At 56.9% G+C, this 17,400-nt stretch overlaps 2 long non-coding RNA genes across 3 annotated transcripts; both read right to left on the bottom strand.

The window, feature by feature from the left end:
• Nucleotides 1-351: 351 nt before the first annotated feature.
• On the bottom strand, nucleotides 352-7,403 carry LOC129524521 (uncharacterized). Of its 2 annotated transcripts, XR_010130406.1 has the most exons (4): nucleotides 6,566-7,403; nucleotides 2,019-3,739; nucleotides 1,472-1,857; nucleotides 352-593 (listed from the first exon to the last, which is right to left on the bottom strand). It is a non-coding gene; the product is annotated as an uncharacterized lncRNA (long non-coding RNA). The 2 variants fall into 2 exon arrangements; XR_008668302.2 differs by having other exon boundaries at nucleotides 1,472-3,739.
• A 678-nt stretch (nucleotides 7,404-8,081) lies between these two features.
• On the bottom strand, nucleotides 8,082-16,837 carry LOC129524522 (uncharacterized). The gene is made up of 3 exons (XR_008668303.2): nucleotides 16,543-16,837; nucleotides 10,288-10,414; nucleotides 8,082-8,727 (listed from the first exon to the last, which is right to left on the bottom strand). It is a non-coding gene; the product is annotated as an uncharacterized lncRNA (long non-coding RNA).
• Between the last annotated feature and the right edge of the window lie 563 nt (nucleotides 16,838-17,400).

The raw sequence follows: 17,400 nt of genomic DNA on the forward strand, positions 1-17,400 counted from the left end.
TGTTGCCTCCCCAGACAAGGTGGGGTTTTGCCCACTGCTCTCCTGAAGAGGGTGAGACCTAATTTCACCTCCTCCCTCTTCTCTGCACCTTGCAGAAGGGTTGAGAGAAACGTCCACTTTTCCTCCAACAAGATCCGAGAGGAGGCGTGCCAGGGACTTGGGGAGTGATGAGGCAGTACTGTGTATTTTAATATAATGCCACATTTGGGAAGCTAACACATTATTTGTTTCTAGAAGTAAAGCTCCAGAGAATCTTATGGGCTGGCAGAGACGCCAAGAAAAGAGATTTTCTTTTTTTTTTTTTTTTTTTTTGAGACGGAGTCTCGCTCTGTCACCCAGGCTGGAGTGCAGTGGCGTGATCTCGGCTCACTGCAAGCTCTGCCCCCTGGGTTCAAGCAATTCTCCTACCTCAACCTCTTGAGTAGCTGGGATTACAGGCGCCCGACACCACACCCGGCTAATTTTTGTATTTTTAATAGAGACAGGGTTTTGTCATGTTGGCCAGGCTGGTCTCAAACTCTTGACCTCAAGTGATCTGCCCGCTTCGGCCTCCCGAAGTGCTGGGATTACAGATGTGAGCCACCGTGCCCGGCCTAGAAAAGAGATTTTCTCTAAAATGAGTGCTTCTCACCCAAGGAGGGCTGGCATGGGCTCTGCTGGGTTTATCCCAAGAGTGTGGTGAGGGACTGGGAGCCTGGTTCTGTTGTATAGGGATGGCCAGCGCCCTGTCTGACCCTTGAGATGCCCTCAGCTACCAGAGGCAGGGGGTGCTGGGCCGGTGGTGGCCGTGCGGCTGTACCCACCCAAGGACAGCTGAGAGTCCTCCTGGGCATTTGCTGGGACCCAGCCAGACAGCGCATGACACCAGGTGACAGTGAGAGCTGAGTTGGCACCGGCTGCTAAGGCCCGGGGAACCCACACAGCTCAGGGAGCAAGTGAGGACGGAAGGACCAGCCAAGCCTCTCCAATTCCAAGAAGCAGAGATGAAGCCAGTGCTGTGTGGCCCAGGAAGGACTGGCAGGGGCAGGGCAGCCAGGCTTTGAAGACCAGTCCATCTGGCTTTAAACCCTGAGTTAGCCAAGGCACCAGAGCCTCGGTTTCCTCATCTGTAAAGTGGAGACGCGACGCTCGCCGTGCCCAGTGTGTGACAGGAGGCAGCTTCTGGGCTGGCAGGGCACGTGGGCCTGACTAGGCCTCTCCCCAAAGACCTGCCCCGGAGAGACACCAGGACAAGAGCCAGGGAAGGGGAGAGCTTCTCGGCAGCTGGAGACACGGGGACGTGTGGCCAGGGGGCAGCCACGGCACAGCTGGGCCTCCAGCTGGACCCTTCAGGGGCTCCTTCCTTCCAGGGAGGACATCAAAGCCTGGCTTGGGGGCTGGACGGGGAGGCCGGGCTATGCCGGGACCTCAGCCTGCACAGAGTGGCTGAGGTCCAAGCCGGGCATGCCTGGGGCTCTCGGGCGGAGCGTACCCTGGCCGACGGGTTGTCCGGCCTCCTGGTGGGTGTGCTGGGCGCAATGCCATTCCCACCACCTGTAAATAAAGGAGCCTGTGAATCTTTCATGGGCTTGTGCTTAAAAACAGATGAGGTGAGCCCTCTGGGCTGGCTGCCCAGGCCTCTGCAGCAGGCGGGGCGGTCCACACTCTCCCTAGGGAGTCAGGGAGGGTGGGTGAGGGCTCCAAGGGGCGCTGGCCAGGGCATGTGGGACCTTGGGACATATGGCCCCAGATGTAGGAGCCAACAGGAGGTCACGCCTTTGGATGTCCCATCCGGAGCTCTTAGGTCACAGGCTGGGGTGGGAGTGAGGGGCAGAGCGCACCCCACAGGGTCCTTCTCCTGCCAGGATGATGTCTGGGCTGGGAGACAGAGGACAGAGGTGGATGGAGAGGACAGGGGCGGGGAGGCATCAGGAGACAGAAGGGAAGAGACGGCCCAGGGAGGAGGGGCCCACACTGCAGTAGCCCTTCCCTGCCCAGAGCAGCTGTGCCCTATGCACGGCCTCTCGCACCCAGCACACCTGTGTCTAAGTGGAGCCTCTGAGGAGCAGGGAGCCCGGGCAAGTCGGGCTCCGCGGCAGGAAGTACCAGAGCAGACGCAGAGCTCCGGCCTCTGACGCGGCCACGGCTGGAGCTCACACAGGACCACGGAGGCCCAGAGGGTGCCTGGGTCCCAGTCCGAGAGGGATGTGGTGCGGGGCTGAAGAGCCCGGGGTCAGGGTCAGGCAGCCCAACCCAGCGAGGAGACCCTGGGTGACCTTGGATCAGCCCTGCCTCTCTAGGCCTCAGTTTCCCTTTCGTGCAGGGTGCGTGTGATGATTCAGTGGGACCGAGGCTTGGGACGGCCCAGGCCAGCCCAAGCAAGGCAGGGATGAAGGCCCAGCCCCGAGCCTCCGCCTCACCCCATGGCTTTTTACTCACTGCTGAGGGCGGCGTCCAATCAGGCCTAGGGCCTCCAAGCCCCCTCCTCTGGTATCTCGCCTAGGGCACAGGAGGGAGGCAAGTGCCCCAGAGAATGGGCGGTTCAGGAGCCCCCTCCACTACCAAGGCTGCCCCACCCACCACAGCGGGCTCTGCTCCCTGAGCCCCTCCAAGGGCCTCCCAACTGTGGCGGGGCTTGGAGCAGCTGATCCCACTGGGGCAGAGGAGCCGAGGTCCCAACCCCAGCAAGCGGGGGCAGGGGGACCTGGGCTGCAGTCGGCTCCTCCTTCACCCTTCCCCCAAATACCTCCAGAGCACCTATTTCCCCAGTTTCCCCACCGGCAGTGGTCTCCAGGGGCTTGGCTCTTGCAGGGTGGCCCTGGCTCTGGCCCTGCGCCCTGCCCATGACGTGGTCGGAAGGGCCTTTGGCAGCACCGGTCCAAGCCTTAGCAAACCCAACTGGGGGCTCAGACCCGCCCCCCAATTTCAGGAGCGACTTCACCTTTCCACAGGATCATCCTCTTGGCAAGATGAGGCTGAGGCCGGGGGTTAGGGGCTCAGCATCGCCGTCAAAGCCGGGGCCTGAGTGCCACAGGCCGTGACCTCCTCCACCAAATGAGAGAAACGGCAAGACCTCAAGGAAGGGCCGTCGGAGCCCAGACGAGGCTACAGTTTCCTGAGGTGAAGTGTCCGAGGGCCGGCTCTGGCGCCTGCAGGGGCTTCTGACGCTGGGTCCTTCTCAGGCTGAGCGCCGCGCTCCCACGGCCACCCGGGTGGTGCACACAGTTTCCAGGGTGTCCAGGCAGCCCCCAGTGGACCTGGTGTCCACGTCCTCCTCTGAACCATGCCAGGCCTGGGCCGTGGGAATCCGTGCTGCCGTGTGGGGCAGGGGCCTGTGTCCTGGGGCCGTGTCAGGCCTGGGCTCCTGTGGGCAGAGGCAGGCGGGCTTCCCTCCCCACCCGACCGCCCACCCATGGGTTCGCTTCCAACACCCTCTACTCTGCTCCTGGCCCATGGCAGGTGCCCCATTGGTGAGTGAATGAGTGACGGAAGGAGGGAGGAATCCGCCCTTCCGATCCCAGTGTCAGCGTGGACTGTGCAGAGCCTGGAGCCCTCAGTCGTCAGGGGCCACCTGGGAAACGACGCACCGAGAGCCTCTGGACATCCTGGGAAGGAGCGGCCTTTGGGGATGGTGGGTGGGCTTCAGCCAGCACCAGGGGCAGCCTCCGAGATCCAGACAATGGGGCAATGACTGGGACCCAGTGAGGGAGGAGAAGAGGATCTGGAGCCTGGGAACCTAAGGCTGTTTCACGCTGACTCCCTAGAACAAAATCAAATGGAAACACATCAGCTACGACAGGAAATAACCTCTCTGTTTACATAGGGCATATACCAAGTAACCAGTGGAAACCTCTGGAGCATATTTAGACCCCAGGCAGTTCTGTAACAGGGCTCCTGAGTCCCTGTGCTCAGCCCGGCTCCCACTGTGGAGTGCGCGTTCATGACATCTCTGCCTTTGCTGCGTCCTTCTTCCGTTGCTTTGTGCATTTTGTCCAATTCTTTGTTCATGATGCCAAGAACCTGGACACCCTCTGCCGGACATGAGGCTGTGCTGACCTGCCCTTGGCTCGGCCGGTGTTTGCCCTACACTCTCCATTTTCTTCTTTTCCATCCCAGAGGGTTGGGGTGTCTGAGCCCAAGTTGAATTCCAGGTGGAGCTGTGACTTAAATGTAATCAAGGAGACTCCAGCAGGAGTCCAGAGGCCACAGTGAGGGCGGGCGCACAGCAGGCAGGGAGAGAGAGAGGAGGGCAGGACCTGGGTGAGGAGGGGGCCAGAGGAGCTGCCCCGGGCGCCTAGCCCAGCTGTGCAGGTTGTGCACTGCACAAGCCTAGAGGGTGTCAGCAACACTAACTACACCTGCAGCCGTGCCTTCCAGAGCAGAGGACACAGGGCTCTGGCCTTTGACCTGTACCACGCCCCTTACCACCCCAAGGCCTCAGCACAAAAGCCCTGAGTGCAGGTGAGTAGGTCAGGTCCTCTTGCCTCTGGGTAAGAGGTGAGGGTTAAGGTCCAGCAGCTCAGCCACCCAGCTCCCACCCTCCCCGCCCTGCCGCACCCTGCCTGAGTCACAGCCCCGTCTGAGTCACAGCCTCGGGCAGGTGTGGCAGACAGTGGCCATCCCTGCCAAGCTAGCTGCAGCCCTGCCTGCTCCTGGGAGCCGCCTTCCAAGAGCCTGCAAGTCACCTGTGCTGCCCCTGGCAGGGTTGCCAGATTTATCAAACAAAACAAAAACCCAGGGCTCAGGTTAGATCTGCACTTCAGATTGGCAAGGAAGAATATTTTGGCATAAACGTGTCCCGTGTAATATGGGGACATACTTATACTAAAAAATGTTATTTGTTGTTTTTCTGAAACTCAGATCTAACTGGGTGTCCTGTATTTCAGCTGGCGACCCCTTCCCCAGCCTAGGGCCAAGTCCGGCAAGGCCACCCCTGGATTCTCCCCAAGGCCTCTGCGAAGGGCTGGGCAGCACTGCCCTCTGGTGGCCAGGCCCCGGGGTGGGGTGGGGTGGGGTGGGGTGGGGTGGAGGCAGCGCCAGGCCACAGGGCAGAGGGACATGTGGCCCCAGACGCGGGAGCCCACAGGAGGTCACGCCTTTGGATCTACCATCCTTCGTCCTTAAAGCGTCCCCAGGGGCACTTGCCACTTGCCGTGCTCCAACCTTCCACACAATCCCAGAGTCCTCTGATGAGTGCTGGGCTGGGCGGGTACCACCCCAGGAATCCGCGGCCCCTCCAATACTCAGCAGCGCCAGGCAGGAGCCTCCCAGCCCCACCCACAGGGTGCGTCCTCCGAGCAGTGGGTGCCCCCGGGCCGCTAGTGGGAACCAGCATGCAGCGGCCCTGAGACTGCGGCTCTGCCTGCATGACGAGCTGCACAGGCGCCTCCGAGCGTTTGAGGTACACTGAAGTTCCTCCCCTCTGAAAGTCCACCCATCGTAGTTTCTGGGCTTTGGGAATTAGTTTTCCCTCCCTCCCTCCCTCCCTTCTCTTCCTTTCTCCTTCCCCATTCCTTCCAGTTTCTAGGTGTCTTTCATCCACATCCCCCGCGCCCCCAGTTTGCGGCTGCTCTATGGCCAGGACCCTCCACACAGGGCGCAATGCCTGGGGGCCCCGGGCCCTTTGCCTTCAGGGGCTCCTTCCTTGATAAAAATACATTGAAAATTATATTTTATGAGTGTGTTGGTGTAAAGACAGATACAATCTTCCACTCTAAACATTCATTTCCAGCCGGGCACGGTGGCTTACACCTGTAATCCCAGCACTTTGGGAGGCCAAGGTGGGCAGATCATGAGGTCAGCAGTTCGAGACCCGCCTGGCCAACATGTGAAACCCCGTCTCTACCAAAAATACAAAAATTAGCCAGGTGTGCTGGCAGGTGCCTGTAATCCCAGCTACTTGGGAGGCTGGGGCAGGAGAACCGCTTGAGCCTGGGAAGTGGAGGTTGCAGTGAGCTGAGATCGTGCCATTGCACTCCAGCCTGGGCAACAGAGTAAGACTCTGTCTCAAAAAAACAAAACAAAAACACTTTCTTTAAATGACATTAACCTCTCCCTGTTGTTGCTCAGTCACCTGTATAAATAAAGGCAGACACATTCTCTTGCCAGCACACTGCACTGCCCAGCACTGTGGGGCCTGCTGGGCACAGTGCCCGGGCCCTGGGCCTTCCTCCTCCCCAGCCTCCCAGAGAACCCTGCTGAGAGCACCTGGCTGCGGCCCTGGGGCGACGTCAGGTGGCTCTGTTTTCACGCCACCTTCTTAATAAGCAGGCAGAAGCCAGGCGGGCCACGAGAATGTGTCCTAGCTGGCAAGACAGATGGTCAACAGGCCTGGCAGGAGCCCAGTGTCTGCCTGGTGAGACCACAGCCGGTCAGGAGCCCGCCCCCACAGCCCCAGGAGCCCGTCCCCACAGGCCCAGGGTCATGGTAGGCTGCACCCCCTGGGGAAAGCCTGCCTTCAGGGAGCTCGGCCTTGTGGGGGAACCCCACACGTCCCCCCCAGGCAGGCACCCGAGTCCTGATCCGTCTGAGCTTTAGGTGAAACCCCCCTTCCCTCTGTGCATCCTGCTCCATCTCCTAGGCTCACCTTCTGTCGAGGAGGGCTGAGCATCCCCCGCAGAGTCGAGCACAGCAGGGCCGGGATCTTCTCAGGGACCCCCCCCTGCCAGCTGCACGCACGGCTCTCCGCAGGGCTGGTGAACCCGTTCCCTGGAGGAATTTACACACCACGGGCTCACACGGCCAGTGCCGATGTGCACTGCTCCCCTTACGTGACATGGGACGGTGACAGGTGTTCGGCCGCCTGCTGTCTTTGCACGTCCATGTGCCCTGAGTGTCTCCGGCCAGGGCCACCTGGCACCAGCTGCTGTCTGTGCCACAGTACTGGTTCTAACCAGCCCCGCCGAGGGGCCCTGGGCGCCCAGGAAGCCACACACCAACACTCCCACCAAGGGCTGTGGGTTGCACAGACCAAGCCCAGAAGACCACGGGAGGGCAGGAGGTGACAGATGCTGGGAGGTGAGGGTCCCTAGGGCCCCCTGGGGCCTGGCCACCGCACACCCTGTAGGACACACTAGGTCTAGACAGGTAGGCTGTGATTAAAACACAATAGGAGGCCTGGAGATTCGACCTGGTGCAGAACTTCCCTGGGCGACACCAGACCCTGCAACACAGGCCCTCAGCAGATTCTCACCGCAGCCCCGACAGCAGGGTGGGCTCCAGGCTGTGCCGGTGAACAGCTGGGGTGTCAAGAGGAGGAGCTGCCCCTCAAAGTCACGTGGTTGAGGCGGTGCAGCCAGGACTGGGGTCTGCTAGGCCAGTCCAGGACTCAGCTCTCCACCACTGCCTGCACCTCCACCCACCCAGCCTGGCGGAGCCTGGGGGGCCTGGGGTGCAAATGAGGCCCAAAGATGTTTTTATTCAGATTGCAAGATTCCTCCCCCTCCTCCTTCCTCTCCCCCTCCTCCTTCCCCCTCCTCCTCCTCCTCCTTCCCCCTCCTCCTCCTTCCCCCTCCTCCTCCTTCCCCCTCCTCCTCCTCCTTCCCTCTCCTCCTCCTTCCCCCTCCTCCTCCCCCCTCCCCCTTCTCCTCCCCCTGCCCCTCCTCCTCCCCCTCCCCCTCCTCCTCCACCTCCCCCTCCTCCTCCACCTCCCCCTCCCTCCCCCTCCCTCCCCCTCCCCCTCCCCCTCCCCCTCCCCCTCCCCCTCCTCCTTCCCCTCCCCCTCCTCCTTCCCCTCCCCCTCCTCCTTCCCCTCCCCCTCCTCCTCCCCCCTCCCCCTCCCCCTCCTCCTCCCCCTCCTCCTCCCCCTCCTCCTTCCCCTCCCCCTCCTCCTTCCCCTCCCCCTCCCCCTTCCCCCTCCCCGTCCTCCTTCCCCCTCCTCCTCCTCCTCCTTCCCCCTCCTCCTCCTTCCCCCTCCTCCTCCTCCTTCCCTCTCCTCCTCCTTCCCCCTCCTCCTCCCCCTCCCCCTTCTCCTCCCCCTCCCCCTCCCCCTCCCCCCTCCCCTCCCCCTCCCCCTCCTCTCCCCCTCCCCCTCCTCCTCCCCCTCCTCCTTCCCCCTCCTATCCTCCCTCTCTTTTCCCCTCTTCCCTCTCCCTTCTCCTCCTTCCGCCATCCTTATCTCAACACCCTTGCTGGTCTCTCAGGAGCTTCTAGAGGGAGGAAAAGAAGGTCACAGCTCCACTGAGGGACCCTGATCAGGCCGAAGTCCAGCCAGGCTCAGGGGGAGGCCAAGGGGACCCTGGACTGGGAGTGTCAGGAGCCGCAGGGTCAGCGGCCTGAGCCCAAGGGGCCCTTCGTAGCAAAGCTGAGCAAGCCCCAGGGTGTGTGTGTGTGCACGTGTGTGTGTGCGCGTGTGTGTGCCTGTGCGTGTCAGTGAGCTCTCCGGAAGGAGTGTGTGTGCATGAGTGGGCGTGAGGGAGCTAGCCCTGGCATGCGCCTGCGTGTGAGAGTGTGTGCGTGCGTGCATGTACATGCCTCCACCTCTGTGCTGAGGTATGGAATCAGCGGTGGTCAGCACCGGGACAGAGACAGGCAAGGTGGGTCCTACCAGAGGGGGCTTGGGGGCTAGTGGGGAGCCCAGCAGGAACGGGTGTCTGCGTGACCTGTTGGATCAGGAGGGCCTCCATGAAAGGGAGGTCATAGGAGCTGGTCCCCCAGGGTGGATTGCTCACAGGGCCATCAGGCGGGTGGTTGGAATTCCTGGCATAGGGAATAGCATTGGCTCCAAGGCAAGGCAGGATCAGATGAATTCTGGGACCAAAAGAAGACGGAATCAGAGGAGGGTGGGTAGGGGGCTAGTGAGGCTGGGGTCCTAGGGAAGGGCAGTCTGTTCCCCCGAAGTCATGCCTGGGGAGAGAGGGAAGCAGCCCCCGAAGGGCCGCTGCCCCAGAGTCCAGTCAGCGTTGCCACCAGGGAGTCCCACGAGACTGGGGTGGGCTGCGTCTCTGCCTCAGCTACCCCCAGGGGTACCCTGCTCTCTGGAGCAGGTTATGATAGAAAGCCACCCGTTCAAAGTCTCTGACCCAGAAATGTCACCTGCAGGAATCTGTCCCCAGTTAATAATTAAGGAACGGGACACAGATATAGCCCGTTGTGCAAACAGTGTGTTTCAGAAAAAGAGACAGTTTAGACATCCTAAGTACCCACCAAGAGACACTTGGTTGCATAAATTACAGTCAATCCAGGAAACAGAACATTATGCAACTTTTTTTTTTTTTTGAGACGGAGCCTTGCTCTGTCACCCAGGCTGGAGTGCAGTGGCATGACCTCGGCTCACTGAAAGCTCCTCCTCTTGGGTTCAAGTGATTCTCCTGCCTCAGCTCCCCAGTAGTTGGGACTACAAGCACACGCCACCATGCCAGGCTAATTTTTGTATTTTTAGTAGAGATGGGATTTCACCACGTTGGCGAGGCTCGTCTCGAACTCCTGACTTCAGGTGATCCACCCACCTCGGCCTCCCAAAGTGCTGGGGTTACAGGCGTGATCCACCGTGCCTGGCAGCAACTTTTACGGTGGAGCTGAGGTCCAGAATGTCCTGAACTTGAATTCATATCCCTTTAAAGGAGGTGCACATTCCCCAGCATCCTGGAGATCGGCCTGAAGACCCACAGGGATCTCACGGTGCTGCCTGGTCACCCTCACGAAGTCCACGATGTTGGGGAAAAAACAGTCTTTCTGATGCCCAAGGGAAGCTTTGCTTTTATGCTAGTGGTTAGACAGTTTCTTTTACATATCATCAGCAGGAAAACATCATGTTTAAAACTTTGCTTAGAACATGTGATTCCCAATAATATGGCTGAGACCCTCAGTTCTTTTGAAAAAAGCAACAAGGTAAAGTAGCCCCTTTATGCAAAATGCATATGTCTGTGCCTGTGTATGTTTTTACGGCTGTGTGACTGTGTGTGTGTACATATAGTCAAAAGTTCCCAATCTGTCATGCCTGTAATCCCAGCTCTTTGGGAGGCCGAGGCCAACAGATCACCTGAGGTTGGGAGTTCCAGACCAGCCTGACTAACATGCAGAAACCCCATCTCTACTAAAAATACAAAAAATTAGCTGTGCGTGGTGGCAGGCGCCTGTAATCCCAGCTACTCAGGAGGCGGAGGCAGGAGAATCGCTTGTACCCGGGAGGCAGAAGTTGCAGTGAGCCGAGATGGTGCCACTGCACTCCACTCCAGCCTGGGAAACAAGAGCGAAACTCCGTCTCAAAAAAAAAAAGGTCTCAATCTGGAAGGATACACATTTGGGTTCCACAGTGATTCCATCTGTCGGATGGCCAGGTCACAGCTGACTTTACTTATTTTTGCTTACCTGTATTTTTTTTTTGAGATGGAGTCTCCCTGTGTTGCCCAGGCTGGAGTGCAATGGTGTGATCTCGGCTCACTGCAGCCTCCGCCTCTGGGTTCAAGCGATTCTCCTGCCTCAGCTTCCCGAGTAGCTGGAATTACAGATGCCCGTCACCATGCCCAGCTAATTTTTGTATTTTTAGTAGAGACGGGGTTTCACCATGTTTGCCAGGCTATTCGCGATCTCCTGACCTCAAGTGATCCGCCCGCTTCAGCCTCCCAAAGTGCTGTGATTACAGGCGTGAGCCACCGCACCCAGCCCTTACCTGTATTTTTTTATTGAAGTGAAATTCATGTAACATAAAATTATTCTAAAGTGTACAATTTGGCCGGGCACAGTGGCTCATGCCTGTAATCCTGACACCTTGAGAGGCTGAGGTGGGCAGATCACCTGAGATCAGGAGTTCGAGACCAGCCTGGCCAACATGGTAAAACCGTGTCTCTACTAAAAATACAAAAATTAGCTGGGTGTGGTGGTGCATGCCTGTAATCCCAGCTACTTGGGAGGCTGAGGCGGGAGAATCACTTGAACCCAGGAGGCGGAAGTTGCAGTGAGCCGAGATGGTACCATTGCACTCCAGCCTGGGCAACAGAGTGAGACTCCATCTCAAAAAAAAAAAAAAAAGTGTATAATTTAGCACTTTCAGTTTTTTGCAACGGCTCCAATGTTTTGCAACTATCACCTCCAGAACATTTTCATCCCCCCAAAGGGAAACCCCTTCCCCATAGGCACTCGCTCCCCACTGCTCCCTCCCCCAGCCCATGGCAACCACTCATCTTCGTGTGTCTGTGGATTTGCCCGTTCTGGGAATTTCACAGAAGTGGCATCAGAACCATGTGGACCTTTGTGCCTGGATTCTTTCACTCAGCATGACAGCTTCACGACTCACCCACATAGCCTGGGCCAGAACGTCATTCCTCTGGCCGGGCACAGGGCCTCACGCCTGGAATCCCGGCACTTTGGGAGGCGAGATGGGGGAGGATCGCTTGAGGCCAGGAGTTTGAGACCAGCCTGGACAGCATAGTGAGATCCCATCTCTACTAAAAATAAAACGTTAGCTGGGCGTGGTGGTACATGCCTGTAATCCCAGCTACTGGGGAGGCTGAGGCACGAGAATTGCTTGAACCCGGGAGATGGAGGTTGCAGTGAGCCGAGATCACGCCACTGCACTCCAGCCTGGAGGATACAGCAAGACTGTGTCTCCAAAAAAAAAAAAAAAAATCAGCCAGGTGTGCTGGCAGGTGCCTGTAATCCCAGCTACTTGGGAGGCTGAGGCACGAGAATCACTTGAACCTGGGAGGTGGAGGTTGCACGGGGCCAAGGTTGCCCCACTGCACTTCAGCCTGGGAGACAGAGCGAGACTCCACCTCAAAAAAAAAAAAAAAAAGCTCATGCTGTCTACAGGGAAAGCCCCTACTGGAGACAGCTGCGCTTGAGTGAGTGGGACTACAGTGCCAACACTAGGGCTTATTGTGTTGACTGTGGGGTCACCGCGGTTGCCACGTTCCGAGGACACGGTCACTTCCTCGACTGCCTGTCCTACCTCAGATGAGCCTGCATATTTTACAATGAACGTTCAAGACGTCGGTGATAAGGACATGAACAACAGTGACAAGGGCTGTTTTAGAGGAAGCCGCCTGAGGTTCCCGGCCCCAGCCTCTCGAAGGACGCAGCTCTGTGCTCAGCCCTGCCTCCCTTGTCTCTCCACCCCCACCTTCCTGTGTGCTTCAGCCCACCAGGGACATCCGAATTTTCTCCAGGAGGAGCGGCAGGTACTAGGGTGATGACGGTTATGAACACGAGTCACAGCCCCGCTCGGTGGGATGGCCTCCTGTGTTCCCTGTGACTCGGACGCTGAACGTTGCTCACAGGATGACAGCATGGAGACGGTTTCACAGTCTGCTACTTTCGAGTTTATTGTGGTGTCTCTCTGCGTCACCCTCATTTTGAGCAGCTGTGGAGGATCCGGGGGCCCCAGCGCCCGCAGGATTGAGGTTTGTCTCCGCCGGCCAGGACATCCTCATAAAGCAGACGTTTCCTCCCCACGGGTCTGGAGGCTGGGGCGGGGTGGGGGCACCCCGTGGTCCGGCTCTGGTGAGGGTCCTCTTCCTGGCAGATCCTGGGAACCCGCCTGAGGTTCCCAGCCCTGGCCTCTCTAAGGATCCAGCCCTTTCCCCTGTTCTCAGCCCTGCCTCCCTTCTCTAGTGCCTTCTTGCTGCGTCCTGATGCGAGGATGGGATAAGGAATAAGGGGAGGGCACCTGTGCCCTTTCTACTAAGGCCCACCCTCATGACCTCATCCACCCCCAGGCACCTCCCATAGGCCACATCGTCAATACCCTCTCCTTGCAGGTTAGGGCTTCCAGGAAGGAATTTAGGGGGGACATGATTCAGTCCCCCCACTTACACCTTTACAAATAGCAAGAGAGGGCTGGGTATGGTGGCTCATGTCTGTAATCCCAGCACTTTCGGAGGCCAAGGCGGGTGGACCACCTGAGGTCAGGGGTTCGAGACCAGCCTGGCCAACATGGTGAAACTCCATCTCTACTAAAAATACAAAAAATTAGCCGGGCATGGTGGTGCACGCCTGTAATCCCAGCTACTCAGGAGGCTGAGGCAGGAGAATTGCTTGAACCTGGGAGGTGGAGGTTGCAGTGAGCCGAGATCGTGCCACTGCACTCCAGCCTGGGTGACAAAAGTGAAACTCTGTCTCGGATTAAAAAAAAAATAGCAAGAGAGGTTCAATCACCTATACATGGAAGGAACACAGGGAGGTTGACACACACACACACACGCATGCACACGGGCACACACCCATGTGCACACATACACACAGAGCTGAATGACAAAAGTGAAAATGATACCACACTGCACGTGCTGCCCTGCACCTTGATTTTGACACTGCAGTGAGCTAAATGGTGCCCCCAAAAGATAAGTCCCCCTGGAATGTGTAAATGTAACTTTCTGTGGAAATGGGGTCTTTACTGCTGTAATTAGGTTAAAGATCTCGAGTGAGATCAATTTTGCCTTTTTTTTTTTTTTTTTTTTTTTGAGATGGAGTCTTACTCTGTCACCCAGGCTGGAGTAAAATGGCGCGATCTCGGCTCTCCGCAACCTCCGTCTCCCCGGTTCCCGCGATTCTCCTGCCTCAGCCTCCCGAGTAGCTGGGATTATAGGCGCCCACCACCACACCCAGCTAATATTTGTATTTTTAGTAGAGATGGGTTTTCACCATGTTGGCCAGGCTGGTCTCAAACTCTTGACCTCAGGTGATCCGCCCACCTCGGCCTCCCAAAATGCTGGGATTACAGGTGTGAGCCACCGCACCTGGCCAAGATCAGTTTTACAAGATGGAAAAGTTCTGGAGCCAGATGGCAGTGAGGGCTGTACAACAATGTGAACATACCTGATGTCACTGACTGTGTGCTTAAAAATGGTTTAGAGGGCCGGGCACGGTGGCTCACGCCTGTAACCCCAGCACTCTGGGAGGCCAAGGCGGGTGGATCACCTGAGGTCAGGAGTTCGAGACCAGCCTGGCCAACAAGGTGAAATCCCATCTCTACTAAAAATACAAAAAATTAGCCGGGCCTGGTGGCAGATGCCTGTAATCCCAGCTACTCGGGAGGCTGAGGCAGGAGAATTGCTTGAACCAGGGAGGCGGAGGTTGCGGTGAGCCGAGATCACACCACAGCACTCCAACCTGGGCGACAAGAGCGAGACTCTGTCTCAAAAGAAAGAAAGAGAGAAAGAAAAGATGTGTCTCTGCGAGCAGAAGGTCTTGCTGCTCTGACAGTCACAGAGGTGTGGGTCTCCTGACCGCAGCTGCACTCCCACCGAGGGCAGAAACCAGGAAGTCATTGGAGCTTTGGTTCCCTTGACAGATGGGGGTGGAGCCCCCAGTGTTATTAGGGAGGCATGGCCCAGCTGCTCCTGCACCTTTCCAGCCAACCCTAGATCTGTCCTGGGGGCACAGTGAAAGGTCTCTGAAGTCTGTGGCATGTCCTGCTGCTCCAAGGGGGGCTCTGGCCCATTTCAGGAGGTTTTGCTGACAGACAAACTCGCAGGAAGCCACAGTTGAGACACGGGGTTTGCAGTCCTGGTGAAGGGAAAGTGACTGTCCTAGTCAGCTTTGACAAAACGCCACAAGCCAGGTGGCTTACAAACAATGGAAATGCATTTCTCACAGTGATGGAGGCCAGAAAGTCCAATATTGAGGTGCAGGCAGATTCCACGTCTGGTGAGCGCCCGCCTCCTGATAGACGTCACGTGGTGAATGCAGTCAGGGGTCTCCTGGCGGCCGGGGTGGGGGTCTCTTCTTTTTTTTTTGAGATGGAGTTTCACTCTTGTTGCCCAGGCTGGAGTGTAATGGCGCGATCTTGGCTCACTGCAACCTCCGCCTCCCGGGCTCAAGTGACTCTCCTGCCCCAGCCTCCCGAGTAGCTGGGATTACAGGTGCCCGCCACCACCCCAGGCTGATTTTTGTATTTTTAGTAGAGACGGGGTTTCACCATGTTGGCCAGGCCGATCTCAAACTCCTGACCTCAGGTGATTCACCTGCCTCGGCCTCCCAAAGTGCTGGGATTACAGGCTTGAGGCCCCGTGCCCGGCCAGGGGTCTCCTTTATAAAGGCCCTGATCTCATTCATGAGAACTCCACCCTTATGACCTTGTCACCTCCCAAAGGCACCACCTCCCAAAACCATCTATATTAGTCCATTCTCACATGGGTACAAAGAAATACCTGAGACTGGGTAATTTAGAAAGAAAAGAGGTTGAATTGGCCCACAGTTCCTCAGACTGTACAGAAAGCATAGCGGCTTCTGCTTTTGGGGAGGCCTCAGGAAACATCATCGTGGCAGAAGGTGAAGGGGACACAGGTGTGTCCTACGTGGCTGGAGCAGGAGGAAGAGGCACCACTGAATTTTATTTATTTATATTTATCTATTTATTTATTTTGAGATGAGTTTTGCTCTTGTCACCCAGGCTGGAGTGCAGTGACACGATCTTGACTCACCGCAACCCCTGCCTCCCAGGTTCAAGCGATTCTTCTGCCTCAGCCTCCCGAGTAGCTGGGACTACAGGCACCTGCCACCATGCGAGGCTAATTTCTGTATTTTTGGTAGAGAAGGACTTTCACCATGGTGGCCAGGCTGGTCTGGAACTCCTGACCTCAGGTGATCTGCCCGCCTCGGCCTCCCAAAGGGCTGGGATTACAGGCGTGAGCCACCATGCCCTGCCCGGCTGGATTAAAGTTGTTTAAAGCAAAATAAGGAGCAGTCATTGCCTGAGGCTGTCTCTGTACTGGGAGTTCCCACTAACCAACAACAACTTTATTCAGTAGTTTGTTAACAGATAGCCAGGTTTCAACCAATCAATCACGGGCAGCCAACCAATCACACCACACCCAAATAAGGCAAAGGTCTTGAGTTATTTCTTTTCTTTTTTTTTTCTTTTTCTTTTTTTTTTTTTTTTGAGACAGAGTCATGCTCTGTTACTCAGGCTGGAGTGCAGTGGTGTGATCTCGGCTCACTGCAACCTCCGCCTCCTGGGTTCAAGCGATTCTCCTGCCTCAGCCTCCTGATTAGCTGGGATTACAGGTGTGCACAACCATGCCCGGCTAATTTTTGTATTTTTAGTAAAGACGGGGTTTCACCATGTTGGCCAGGCTGGTCTCGAACTCCTGACCTCATGTGATCCGCCTGCCTTGGCCTCCCAAAGTGCTGGGATTACAGGCGTGAGCCACGGTGCCTGGCCTGGCCTTGAGTTATTTCCGTACTTCACTTCCACATTCAGCCTGTAAAAGCCTGCTGCTCACACTGCTAAGACAGAGCTCCCAGAGCCTCTTCCAGCTTTGAGTGCTGCCTGATTCATGCCTCCTTTAATGCTCAAATCAACTCTGTTACATCTATTTTGTCTAAAGTAGGAAGAATCCTCAAATAAGATTGCCACTGGGACACCAAGCTCGAGTTGGCCAAATGGTGCAAACTCCACAGATCCAGCTGAAAACAACATGGCAATGGCTACTAAGCCATGGGGCTCCCAAAACTGAAGTAGATGGGTCAGCTGTGAGAAGCTCACTGCCTGGTATGGAGCATTGGATGGATTGAAAATCATTGAACAGTCCCTGGTTGAGTCATGAGCCGTTGCCACGCTGCCTGAAAATAAACTCAGAACTTTGCTCATGGACTTCCTCCTTCCACCTCTCACCCCCCTTCACTTACGTTAGGAAGAAAGATGATTAGAGGTTCCCAAGGCCGTGGGCACCATCCAAGTGTGCTGGAGAACTTGGAGGAGAAGAACTCAAACTTTATGGCTCTGTCGGATATGAGTAGCCCACATCACTCTCCTGTTTGGACCCGTGGAAGGAAAAGTTCTCTGGATTCCGCTCACCGGCTTTGTGCACGGTTTGAAATGGGGAGTGAAGGCTGATGTGATCTTGTGGGTGTGGCGTTTTGGGCCAATTCCATGCCCTGTTTTTGATGCTTCTATGTGTGCGTTGCCGCGTAGGAGCTGTGTTTCATCCCCATACTTCCATCCTGTACGTGCCAGAGGGGACTCTCCCTATTGGCAAGCGCTGAATGCAGAGAAGGGCCAGTGGGATGTGTGAATCTCTCTGCAACCCGCTTTCAGGGCGGGTACAGAATCCCAGAAGCAGTCAGAATCCCAGAGGGAAAAAGGCGCATCAGAGGTTTGATTGAGGGATTAAGGGCAGTAGGGGGACTGAGAGATGAAATATGGGGCCGGGCGTGGTGGCTCACGCCTCTAATCCCAGCACTTTGAGAGGCTGAGGCCGGTAGATCACTTGACCCCAGGAGTTAGAGACCAGCCTGGTCAACATGGTGAAACCCCGTCTCTACTAAAAATACAAAAAAATTCGCCAGGTGTGGTGGCGGGCGCCTATAGTCCCAGCTATTCGGGAGGCTGAGGCATAAGAATCCCGTGAACCCATCACTTGAACCCGGGAGGTGGAGGTTGCAGTGAGCCGAGATCGTGCCACTTCCCTCCAGCCTGGACAACAGAGTGAGAGTCTGCCTCAAAAAAATAAAGAAAAGTCTGGGCGTGGTGGCTCACGCCTCTAA

The sequence above is a fragment of the Gorilla gorilla genome, chromosome 13 (genome assembly GCF_029281585.2).
Source record: "Gorilla gorilla gorilla isolate KB3781 chromosome 13, NHGRI_mGorGor1-v2.1_pri, whole genome shotgun sequence".
NCBI classification, from domain to species: Eukaryota; Metazoa; Chordata; class Mammalia; order Primates; family Hominidae; genus Gorilla; species Gorilla gorilla.